This window comes from Nothobranchius furzeri, chromosome 16 (assembly GCF_043380555.1).
Source record: "Nothobranchius furzeri strain GRZ-AD chromosome 16, NfurGRZ-RIMD1, whole genome shotgun sequence".
Lineage (NCBI taxonomy): Eukaryota > Metazoa > Chordata > Actinopteri > Cyprinodontiformes > Nothobranchiidae > Nothobranchius > Nothobranchius furzeri.
The window spans coordinates 26,211,917-26,224,697 of NC_091756.1; the positions used below are offsets into that span (position 1 = coordinate 26,211,917).

Genomic DNA, 12,781 nt, shown 5'->3' on the forward strand with positions numbered 1-12,781 from the left:
TTAATCCTTGAGGGAAATTAGAGTTTCAGTACACACAATTCTGAGATCAGACATACATACATAGACACATGACAAGAATTGGTGACTGTGGTCATTCGCAACCCGAGTCGCGCTACCGTAATAGATCAAGAGGGTTCATATGAGGATAGAGTCGGGGAAGGGAGAAAAAAGGCACTTCAGAGTTACCCTCAATTCAATTTAATTCAATTCAATTCAGTTCAATAATACTTTATTAATCCCAGAGGGAAATTAGAGTTTCAGTACACACAATTCTGAGATCAGACATACAAACATAAAAACATGACAAGAATTGGTGACTGTGGTCACTTTCAGCCCAAGTCACGGTACCGTAATAGATCAAGACGGTTTATATGAGGATTGAGTCGGGGGGGAGGGAAAAATAGAGGGTAGCTTTGCTATGCAAAAAAACACCTCAGACAGATATGCACACAGACTTCAGACATTACACAACATAAGTGTCCACTAGGTGGGGCGGTAGGGTATGGACTCCACACTTCAATTCGCGCAGCTGCTCGGAGCAGCGCTCATCACCTCCATTTGGACAGGGGAGGGAGATAATGGATTAGAGGGCACATTGACTCCTAGATACGGTTCCACAGCCTTCACCGGTCACATTCCCGCCCAGGCTGGGATTGGGAGAAAGAGTTTCCATAGCGACGGCAGCATTCCACATTTCTTCCGAGGGGAGTTTAAACTTCAGCCTCAAAGGCTCCAAGGGCACCAGATTTAAATAAAAATTGTTTTGGGGACAGACAGAGATAACTCTCTCTCTGCCTTAGTGTTCTGTTGGTCTTCAACCCCTCTAGATCCAATAATGGCGTAATTAATCTATCCCAATCCGTGCTGATTCGTCAACTCGCTCCTTGATGGAATCCACCTTCTGGGCCAGAGCCTGAATCTCAGCCAAAGTTCCAAGCTTTTGACTCATCTCGACAATTATATGAGTTTGTGCGTTCACAGCACAATGCATTCCATCCCTGAGCTCCGGGATTGAGCTAAAATTCCTCGAAAGCTCGTTAATTTTCTGGTAAGCCAGGTAACCGCTCAGGCCAAACAGCAAGAAACCCAACACCAAAACCAAGAATATCCAAACATCTACAGATGTTGAGAGAGGCATTTCAGGTTCCACTGTTTCCAGGAGTCCATGATATACCCAGCTGGCTCTGTCCCAGAAGGGCATCCGGGAGCCCCTTCTCTCGTTCTCACCGTTGAAAAACTTTTGTCAATCGCATTGAGAGACCAACTGACCAGATCCATTTTTAATGATTTCAAGTTTCCAGAAAAAATGCAGAAGGCGCCATGCACAGACAGGACAAAGAGCCTTGTGGTAAGGAGGGAGGGAGAGGAGAAAAAAGCGTCTGTACTCTCCAAGAGCCGGAAGAAGTGTGTAGGTAACAATGAAATATTGGAGTTAACAAGCTCCAGTGGCGCAATCGGTCAGCGCACAGTACTTATAAGACAGTAAAGTTCAAGGTGATGCTGAGGTTGTGAGTTCAAGCCTCACCTGGAGCATTATGAAGCTTTAACAGAACACGCTCAGGATGACAAAACACTTGAGATAAACTCAGTTTCTACATAGGCACAATGTGTACAACCTTTACTACGGATACAAATACATTAGCTATCAAACTCTGTGTATCACCTTAACTTGTCCTTTTTCATTGACGGTATGGTGGAGGATGTTTCCGTATATCATAAAATAACCACCATCTCCACCTTTTGAACAATAGTGCATGAGAGAGAACCCCCAGTTATCCTCATGCTCGCTCTTAGCTGCCTTGCAGCACTTTTTCTAGCAGTAATCTGAAATGAATTTCTTCAAAAAGCATGCCGAACCTTAGCGTACCTGTTCGAGCAGAAAACCAGCAACAGCGTGGTCTGTGGGGAATCCAATCTTTGCTTACATCGCACGCCATCGTTTAAAATATTCTAAAAAAAAAAACTCTGGTCTTATTTCTAACCTTTGAGGCCTTTCTCTTCTTATCGTAGACTTCATAAACACTTTTTCTCTTGCAACTCTCAGCCATTTTCAAAAGAACCGGTGAAAACGGCGAGAAATGAAGGTGTATCTTTCTACACATTAAGAGTGCTCATGCGCAGGAAGTGAAAATTAACCAGGGAAGGAGCACATATGACAATGGCCTTGTGAGATAGCTTCATCAAAATAATTGACATTTATGCAAACCAATGGTTCAGATGATCCACCTGGAAGAACAAGATCCTCTGCTATACCTTTAATATTTCTCACCAAAGTTTATTCCTATGGAAATTTGACATTACAATACTCATAACCTTTAACCGCATTCCCAGTCTCAGATCAGATAATCACTCAATATTTTCACATCTTATGGATTAAAATTTTACAACTAGTGTCCACCTTTGACCTCTCCAGTGGTGCAACAGATAGGTGTGTTGTATAAAACATCACTGAGCAATGATGCAATGCTGAGGTTGTGAGTTCAAATTTCACTTGGAGCACAGTTTCTATTTCATTCTTACCAACAGATTCTCTATTTTATGTTCAAATGTTGTATAACATCCAGAGTCTGGGACATTCAGTGGTAAAATCGTTCTGTTCTCAAACAGCTGGTTTCTTTGTGACAATAAAATCCATCTAAGAACCTCTTCTCGGTGATATGTTTCAGTCTGTGCATAGGCGTCATTTTAACCGGGGACGCCGGGGACATGTCCCCGGCAAAATTCGTGATCGGCAGCTGTGTCCCCCCCCACTTTCAAAAAAGCCTGCTGATGAGGATTTTTGTTTTACCTGCTCAGATCTTATACCAGGGGTCGGTAACCTGTTCCCATCAAAGAGCCATTATTACCCATTTCCCACGGTAAAGAAAACACCGCAGCAGCCGCAGCGTTGCGGGCGGGGCCTACCCTCAGACAGCAGAGAGCTGCTCACAACAGGTGACAGCAGCCGGGGGCATCGCACCCATGGGGGATTCAACACCCACACTTTTCCAGCTGTTTTGCTCACCTCCACACCAGTCTGGTTTCTTTACGTCGCACTCACTCTGTTTGCCTCATCTCCTTCTTCAACTCCCAGCCGATGTCGGGTTTCCAGGAGAGCAGGAGAGGGAGGGACGGAAGAGCTCGACTGAATAATTTTACATCTTGACATTAGCTGTACAAAGTCTGAGTTTGATAAAGTGAAGAACAACAATTTGCAGAGGTTTATAACTGGTGCGGCGCCAGGTTTTCATTTTTGGGTGGGCAACGGTAATTTTGGACGGACCTTAATAAGCAGTGACTTAAGTGAAGCAGGCAGGTCGCGCTAGAAAATTTAGTTTAAAAAGACGTCATAAATGTTTTCCCCAGTCATTTTTATTTCTAAAATATGAAGTAAAAACTCACAATTTAATTTTCATTCATTTGTCATTAATATTTAGTCTACAACCGTGCGTTAAGTGGACCAACTTCCAGTAAACGCAAAGCATCCAGTCCACCTCTCCAAATGCGTAAAATGTGCATCAGCCGCTAGGCGTGCCGCGCGCACCATCAGCTGATCAGCCCAGACAAAAGCAGAGCAAATAGAGACAGAATAGAGGATAATTGTGTCTGGATGTGGATGGAGATTACATTTTACATCAGCCTGATCATCATTTAAATACGTAAACCATCACCTGTCTTCTATCCACGCTATCAGCATTATTTTAATTGGTGTGTGTGTGTGTGTGTGTGTGTGTGTGTGTGTGTTTTCCACTTCAAACACTGGTCTAACCAACCAGACCAGCGTGTCCAGTAACACATTAATGTTACAATTAAACTTGATTAACCCCAGAGCCGTGCACACTGCGCTGTACTTCCTGACTGTAAATGAGGGGGAAACTATTTAATCGGATCCTTTACTTTTCAACATGGTTTAATGTAAAGTTTCATTCAGTACAGACTTTAGTTACAGCAATCTAACGAGACAGAGCCTAGATTTGTATTCTGAACAGTTTAAACATGTTTAAAACGGAGACATGCGTGACGCGTCTAAAATTCGCACCTGCTCCGCTATTACGGAAATTAAACTAACAAGATGAATAACATGAAATTATTTTAGGCACAGACAACATCCCCCACACTTTTGAAAAGCTTGCAACGCGCCTGATCGCTCATGTACGTCTTAATTATCTTTCATTAGACGATAATCAATAAAACAATTTATATAAAATGGATCCAGAAGTTGTAGCCCGTCTCTGCCTTCAATTTTTGGTATTTTTCACCCTGTTGATGGTTTTACTGAGCAGGTGCCACTTTTGTCCTATGTTTCTTTTTAAAACATGTTTAGACTGTTCAGAATACAAATCCAGGCTCTGTCACGTTTGATTGGTGTAATTAAACTTTGTAGGTGGGGAAGGTCAGAAAGCAGCTCAGAAGCGCCGATATGATTACGCACAAGTGTGACGCGTCAACCCGGTCTCACAGTAAGACCGGGTTGGAACTGTTCAGGTTTACGCAGACAATCTTTACATTTAGAATTAGCTTACAGATGTAAAATTAATGCAGTAAAATATAAAGCTTTTTATTTAAATATCCATTCATTATTTCACAAGCACAGAGAGCCGCATCAGAAGGATGGAAGAGCCGCATGCGGTTCCAGAGCCGCCGACCCCTGTGCTAGCCTACTTTATTGTCCCCAGCAATTTTTAAACCCCACTCAAGTGTATGGTTATTGTCCCCAGCAATTCTGAAAACAAACTGACGCCCTTGAGTCTGTGACATGGTAGAACTTTATTGGCGATGTAGAGGGTGGTTAAAAGGGGTTGATTTGGAGAAGTGATGTGTAGGTAACAATGAAAGAATGAGGTTAGCAAGCTCCAGTGGCGCAATCGGTCAGCGCACAGTACTTATAAGACAGTAAAGTTCAAGGTGATGCTGAGGTTGTGAGTTCGAGCCTCACCTGGAGCATTTTGAAGCCTTAATAGAACAAGCTCAGGATAGCAAGACTAGAGGCGGACATGTAGACTGACGGGCCGATATATTCATTTTTTCTATATGAAAAAATAAATACATCGGGCACCTGTGTGGCCAACTGCCGACACTGCTAGATTGAAGAAAGGACCCGAAGAATTCCAACACACCATTACTTTTAATGTTTTGAGTTTGTTTTGTATTTATAGTTCAATAAATATTAAGAGATTTATTGACTTATTTTCCCCTTTTGACCCCAATGAAGACCAAGACAAATGGAAACAGTGTTCACTCGCCCAAACGCCCCCCCCCCACCCCCACCCCCCCACCCCCCTCTGGAACCAGGTCTGGGGCGTTTCTCAATGTCAAGTTGCCTGGCCTCACAAGCCCATGACTTACCAGGTCAGGCTCCTTGACACGAGGACACTGTCCATCATTGGTCAAAAGAAATCGGTTAAATGAAACAGACTAATTATATATAATATTTTAAACATGTAAGTTTCAATATAAATTAATAACGAGCATTTTACTTTTGAAACTGTATAAATATTTGTTAAATAAAATATGTATGTGAGTTAAAACCCGCTAGCCACCGAAGCTGCAACTACTAAGCAACTAACCAACCATAGATAACTTCTTTGGATCTAAAAATAAAACATTTTAAAACCATTGACATACATTTAAACTTGAAATTTCCCCCGAAGTAGCTGCCAGCTTCTGATCCACCATCCTTTTGTGTGTTCTGGAAATTTTTTTTACCTCGGCTAGGCTACAAGACACCTCATGTGTAACCTTGCTCAACTAGCTAAACGGCTAACAAACAGAGAACACACGCCTTGGTAGAACATGAACATTGGAACACGTCTTGGCAGTTCCTGACCACGTATCTCCTAGGCATCCGGGGTGGGGCCATGACATCAAGGCGAGGTTCCTTGGCATTGAGAAACACCCTGCAGTTGGGGCATGTTGGCGAGCGTCTGGTGGCTGGGCTTTTACCCATGGAGCCCAGCTGGGCACAGCCCAAAGAGGAGACGTGGGTCCCCCTTTCCATGAGCTCACCACTCGTGGGAGGGGCCTAAGGCGTCGGATGCAGTGTGTGTCGGGTGGTAGCCGAAGGCAGGGACCTTGGCGGTTTTATCCTCAACAACTATGGGTCTCAGATTAGGCAATTGCTCAATATTATATATATATATATATATATATATATATATATATATATATATATATATATATATATATATATATATATATATATATATATCTTTCAGACCAACTAAAGACTAAACTTCATATCTCCAGTGTGGCAACTGTTAAGCATGTGGTACTTATATGTCAGTTACCAGCAGAGTAATGCTGAGGTTTTGTGTTCAACTCTCTCCTGGAATATCTACCTCTTGAATCCCATTCTTACCAACAGATTCTCTGTTCCAGTGTCTGGATCATTCAGTGGTAAAATCCTGTTTTGTTCTCAAACAGCTGTTTTTTTTTGTGACAATTAAATCTCACTCAGAACCTCTACTCTGTGACACGGTAGAACTTTATTGGCGACGTAGAGGGTGGCAAAAAGGGATTCATTTGGAGAAGTGATTCAAATTCAATTCATTTCAATTCAAATACACTTTATTAATCCTTGAGGGAAATTAGAGTTTCAGTACACACAATTCTGAGATCAGACATACATACATAGACACATGACAAGAATTGGTGACTGTGGTCATTCGCAACCCGAGTCGCGCTACCGTAATAGATCAAGAGGGTTCATATGAGGATAGAGTCGGGGAAGGGAGAAAAAAGGCACTTCAGAGTTACCCTCAATTCAATTTAATTCAATTCAATTCAGTTCAATAATACTTTATTAATCCCAGAGGGAAAATAGAGTTTCAGTACACACAATTCTGAGATCAGACATACAAACATAAAAACATGACAAGAATTGGTGACTGTGGTCACTTTCAGCCCAAGTCACGGTACCGTAATAGATCAAGACGGTTTATATGAGGATAGAGTCGGGGGGGAGGGAAAAATAGAGGGTAGCTTTGCTATGCAAAAAAACACCTCAGACAGATATGCACACAGACTTCAGACATTACACAACATAAGTGTCCACTAGGTGGGGCGGTAGGGTATGGACTCCACACTTCAATTCGCGCAGCTGCTCGGAGCAGCGCTCATCACCTCCATTTGGACAGGGGAGGGAGATAATGGATTAGAGGGCACATTGACTCCTAGATACGGTTCCACAGCCTTCACCGGTCACATTCCCGCCCAGGCTGGGATTGGGAGAAAGAGTTTCAATAGCGACGGCAGCATTCCACATTTCTTCCGAGGGGAGTTTAAACTTCAGCCTCAAAGGCTCCAAGGGCACCAGATTTAAATAAAAATTGTTTTGGGGACAGACAGAGATAACTTTCTCTCTGCCTTAGTGTTCTGTTGGTCTTCAACCCCTCTAGATCCAATAATGGCGTAATTAATCTATCCCAATCCGTGCTGATTCGTCAACTCGCTCCTTGATGGAATCCACCTTCTGGGCCAGAGCCTGAATCTCAGCCAAAGTTCCAGGCTTTTGACTCATCTCGACAATTATATGAGTTTGTGCGTTCACAGCACAATGCATTCCATCCCTGAGCTCCGGGATTGAGCTAAAATTCCTCGAAAGCTCGTTAATTTTCTGGTAAGCCAGGTAACCGCTCAGGCCAAACAGCAAGAAACCCAACACCAAAACCAAGAATATCCAAACATCTACAGATGTTGAGAGAGGCATTTCAGGTTCCACTGTTTCCAGGAGTCCATGATATACCCAGCTGGCTCTGTCCCAGAAGGGCATCCGGGAGCCCCTTCTCTCGTTCTCACCGTTGAAAAACTTTTGTCAATCGCATTGAGAGACCAACTGACCAGATCCATTTTTAATGATTTCAAGTTTCCAGAAAAAATGCAGAAGGCGCCATGCACAGACAGGACAAAGAGCCTTGTGGTAAGGAGGGAGGGAGAGGAGAAAAAAGCGTCTGTACTCTCCAAGAGCCGGAAGAAGTGTGTAGGTAACAATGAAATATTGGAATTAACAAGCTCCAGTGGCGCAATCGGTCAGCGCACAGTACTTATAAGACAGTAAGGTTCAAGGTGATGCTGAGGTTGTGAGTTCAAGCCTCACCTGGAGCATTATGAAGCTTTAATAGAACAAGCTCAGGATGACAAAACACTTGAGATAAACTCAGTTTCTACATAGGCACAATGTGTACAACCTTTACTACGGATACGAATATATTAGCTATCAAACTCTGTGTATCACCTTAACTTGTCCTTTTTCATTGACGGTATGGTGGAGGATGTTTCCGTATATCAGAAAATAACCACCATCTCCACCTTTTGAACAATAGTGCATGAGAGAGAACCCCCAGTTATCCTCATGCTCGCTCTTAGCTGCCTTGCAGCACTTTTTCTAGCAGTAATCTGAAATGAATTTCTTCAAAAAGCATGCCGAACCTTAGCGTACCTGTCGAGCAGAAAACCAGCAACAGCGTGGTCTGTGGGGAATCCAATCTTTGCTTACATCGCACGCCATCGTTTAAAATATTCTGAAAAAAAAACTCTGGTCTTATTTCTAACCTTTGAGGCCTTTCTCTTCTTATCGTAGACTTCATAAACACTTTTTCTCTTGCAACTCTCAGCCATTTTCAAAAGAACCGGTGAAAACGGCGAGAAATGAAGGTGTATCTTTCTACACATTAAGAGTGCTCATGCGCAGGAAGTGAAAATTAACCAGGGAAGGAGCACATATGACAATGGCCTTGTGAGATAGCTTCATCAAAATAATTGACATTTATGCAAACCAATGGTTCAGATGATCCACCTGGAAGAACAAGATCCTCTGCTATACCTTTAATATTTCTCACCAAAGTTTATTCCTATGGAAATTTGACATTACAATACTCATAAACTTTAACCGCATTCCCAGTCTCAGATCAGATAATCACTCAATATTTTCACATCTTATGGATTAAAATTTTACAACTAGTGTCCACCTTTGACCTCTCCATTGGTGCAACAGATAGGTGTGTTGTATAAAACATCACTGAGCAATGATGCAATGCTGAGGTTGTGAGTTCAAATTTCACTTGGAGCACAGTTTCTATTTCATTCTTACCAACAGATTCTCTATTTTATGTTCAAATTTTGTATAACATCCAGAGTCTGGGACATTCAGTGGTAAAATCGTTCTGTTCTCAAACAGCTGGTTTCTTTGTGACAATAAAATCCATCTAAGAACCTCTTCTCGGTGATATGTTTCAGTCTGTGACATGGCAGAACTTTATTGGCGATGTAGAGGGTGGTTAAAAGGGGTTGATTTGGAGAAGTGATGTGTAGGTAACAATGAAAGAATGGGGTTAGCAAGCTCCAGTGGCGCAATCGGTCAGCGCACAGTACTTATAAGACAGTAAAGTTCAAGGTGATGCTGAGGTTGTGAGTTCAAGCCTCACCTGGAGCACTATGAAGCTTTAATAGAACAAGCTCAGGATGACAAAACACTTGAGATAAACTCAGTTTCTACATAGGCACAATGTGTACAACCTTTACTACGGATACAAATACATTAGCTATCAAACTCTGTGTATCACCTTAACTTGTCCTTTTTCATTGACGGTATGGTGGAGGATGTTTCCGTATATCAGAAAATAACCACCATCTCCACCTTTTGAACAATAGTGCATGAGAGAGAACCCCCAGTTATCCTCATGCTCGCTCTTAGCTGCCTTGCAGCACTTTATCTAGCAGTAATCTGAAATGAATTTCTTCAAAAAGCATGCCGAACCTTAGCGTACCTGTCGAGCAGAAAACCAGCAACAGCGTGGTCTGTGGGGAATCCAATCTTTGCTTACATCGCACGCCATCGTTTAAAATATTCTAAAAAAAAAACTCTGGTCTTATTTCTAACCTTTGAGGCCTTTCTCTTCTTATCGTAGACTTCATAAACACTTTTTCTCTTGCAACTCTCAGCCATTTTCAAAAGAACCGGTGAAAACGGCGAGAAATGAAGGTGTATCTTTCTACACATTAAGAGTGCTCATGCGCAGGAAGTGAAAATTAACCAGGGAAGGAGCACATATGACAATGGCCTTGTGAGATAGCTTCATCAAAATAATTGACATTTATGCAAACCAATGGTTCAGATGATCCACCTGGAAGAACAAGATCCTCTGCTATACCTTTAATATTTCTCACCAAAGTTTATTCCTATGGAAATTTGACATTACAATACTCATAACTTTAACCGCATTCCCAGTCTCAGATCAGATAATCACTCAATATTTTCACATCTTATGGATTAAAATTTTACAACTAGTGTCTACCTTTGACTTCTCCAGTGGTGCAACAGATAGGTGTGTTGTATAAAACATCACTGAGCAATGATGCAATGCTGAGGTTGTGAGTTCAAATTTCACTTGGAGCACAGTTTCTATTTCATTCTTACCAACAGATTCTCTATTTTATGTTCAAATGTTGTATAACATCCAGAGTCTGGGACATTCAGTGGTAAAATCGTTCTGTTCTCAAACAGCTGGTTTCTTTGTGACAATAAAATCCATCTAAGAACCTCTTCTCGGTGATATGCTTCAGTCTGTGACATGGCAGAACTTTATTGGCGATGTAGAGGGTGGTTAAAAGGGGTTGATTTGGAGAAGTGATGTGTAGGCAACAATGAAAGAATGGGGTTAGCAAGCTCCAGTGGCGCAATCGGTCAGCGCACAGTATTTATAAGACAGTAAAGTTCAAGGTGATGCTGAGGTTGTGAGTTCGATCCTCACCTGGAGCATTTTGAAGCCTTAATAGAACAAGCTCAGGATAGCAAGACTAGAGGCTGACATGTAGACTGACGGGCCGATATATTCATTTTTTCTATATGAAAAAATAAATACATCGGGCACCTGTGTGGCCAACTGCCGACACTGCTAGATTGAAGAAAGGACCCGAAGAATTCCAACACACCATTACTTTTAATGTTTTGAGTTTGTTTTGTATTTATAGTTCAATAAATATTAAGAGATTTATTGACTTATTTTCCCCTTTTGACCCCAATGAAGACCAAGACAAATGGAAACAGTGTTCACTCGCCCAAACGCCCCCCCCCCTCTGGAACCAGGTCTGGGGCGTTTCTCAATGTCAAGTTGCCTGGCCTCACAAGCCCATGACTTACCAGGTCAGGCTCCTTGACACGAGGACACTGTCCATCATTGGTCAAAAGAAATCGGTTAAATGAAACAGACTAATTATATATAATATTTTAAACATGTAAGTTTCAATATAAATTAATAACGAGCATTTTACTTTTGAAACTGTATATATATTTGTTAAATAAAATATGTATGTGAGTTAAAACCCGCTAGCCACCGAAGCTGCAACTACTAAGCAACTAACCAACCATAGATAACTTCTTTGGATCTAAAAAAAAACATTTTAAAACCATTGACATACATTTAAACTTGAAATTTCCCCCGAAGTAGCTGCCAGCTTCTGATCCACCATCCTTTTGATAATACCGCGTGTGTTCTGGAAATTTTTTTTTACCTCGGCTAGGCTACAAGACACCTCATGTGTAACCTTGCTCAACTAGCTAAATGGCTAACAAACAGAGAACACACGCCTTGGTAGAACATGAACATTGGAACACGTCTTGGCAGTTCCTGACCACGTATCTCCTAGGCATCCGGGGTGGGGCCATGACATCAAGGCGAGGTTTCTTGGCATTGAGAAACACCCTGCAGTTGGGGCATGTTGGCGAGCGTCTGGTGGCTGGGCTTTTACCCATGGAGCCCAGCCGGGCACAGCCCAAAGAGGAGACATGGGTCCCCCTTTCCATGAGCTCACCACTCGTGGGAGGGGCCTAAGGCGTCGGATGCAGTGTGTGTCGGGTGGTAGCCGAAGGCAGGGACCTTGGCGGTTTTATCCTCAACAACTATGGGTCTCAGATTAGGCAATTGCTCAATATTTATATATATATATATATATATATATATATATATATATATATATATATATATATATATATATATATATATATATCTTTCAGACCAACTAAAGACTAAACTTCATATCTCCAGTGTGGCAACTGTTAAGCATGTGGTACTTATATGTCAGTTACCAGGAGAGTAATGCTGAGGTTTTGTGTTCAACTCTCTCCTGGAATATCTACCTCTTGAATCCCATTCTTACCAACAGATTCTCTGTTCCAGTGTCTGGATCATTCAGTGGTAAAATCCTGTTTTGTTCTCAAACAGCAGTTTTTTTTTGTGACAATTAAATCTCACTCAGAACCTCTACTCTGTGATGTGTTGTAGTCTGTGACACGGTAGAACTTTATTGGCGACATAGAGGGTGGCAAAAAGGGATTAATTTGGAGAAGTGATTCAAATTCAATTCAATTCAATTCAAAAACACTTTATTAATCCTTGAGGGAAATTAGAGTTTCAGTACACACAATTCTGAGATCAGACATACATACATAGACACATGACAAGAATTGGTGACTGTGGTCATTCGCAACCCGAGTCGCGCTACCGTAATAGATCAAGAGGGTTCATATGAGGATAGAGTCGGGGAAGGGAGAAAAAAGGCACTTCAGAGTTACCCTCAATTCAATTTAATTCAATTCAATTCAGTTCAATAATACTTTATTAATCCCAGAGGGAAATTAGAGTTTCAGTACACACAATTCTGAGATCAGACATACAAACATAAAAACATGACAAGAATTGGTGACTGTGGTCACTTTCAGCCCAAGTCACGGTACCGTAATAGATCAAGACGGTTTATAGAGTCGGGGGGGAGGGAAAAATAGAGGGTAGCTTTGCTATGCAAAAAA

At 41.8% G+C, this 12,781-nt stretch overlaps 1 protein-coding gene and 5 non-coding genes across 8 annotated transcripts in view; all 6 read left to right on the plus strand.

Moving 5' to 3' along the window:
* The window catches only part of rhbdf1b (rhomboid 5 homolog 1b (Drosophila)), a 98,266-nt gene that overhangs the window by 9,925 nt on the left and 75,560 nt on the right, over nucleotides 1-12,781 (plus strand). The window lies entirely within an intron of this gene.
* Nucleotides 1,440-1,533, plus strand: trnai-uau (transfer RNA isoleucine (anticodon UAU)). The gene is made up of 2 exons: nucleotides 1,440-1,477; nucleotides 1,498-1,533. It is a non-coding gene; the product is annotated as a tRNA-Ile (tRNA).
* On the plus strand, nucleotides 4,830-4,923 carry trnai-uau (transfer RNA isoleucine (anticodon UAU)). Its single transcript has 2 exons — nucleotides 4,830-4,867; nucleotides 4,888-4,923. It is a non-coding gene; the product is annotated as a tRNA-Ile (tRNA).
* Nucleotides 7,989-8,082, plus strand: trnai-uau (transfer RNA isoleucine (anticodon UAU)). The gene is made up of 2 exons: nucleotides 7,989-8,026; nucleotides 8,047-8,082. It is a non-coding gene; the product is annotated as a tRNA-Ile (tRNA).
* Nucleotides 9,316-9,409, plus strand: trnai-uau (transfer RNA isoleucine (anticodon UAU)). Its single transcript has 2 exons — nucleotides 9,316-9,353; nucleotides 9,374-9,409. It is a non-coding gene; the product is annotated as a tRNA-Ile (tRNA).
* Nucleotides 10,642-10,735, plus strand: trnai-uau (transfer RNA isoleucine (anticodon UAU)). The gene is made up of 2 exons: nucleotides 10,642-10,679; nucleotides 10,700-10,735. It is a non-coding gene; the product is annotated as a tRNA-Ile (tRNA).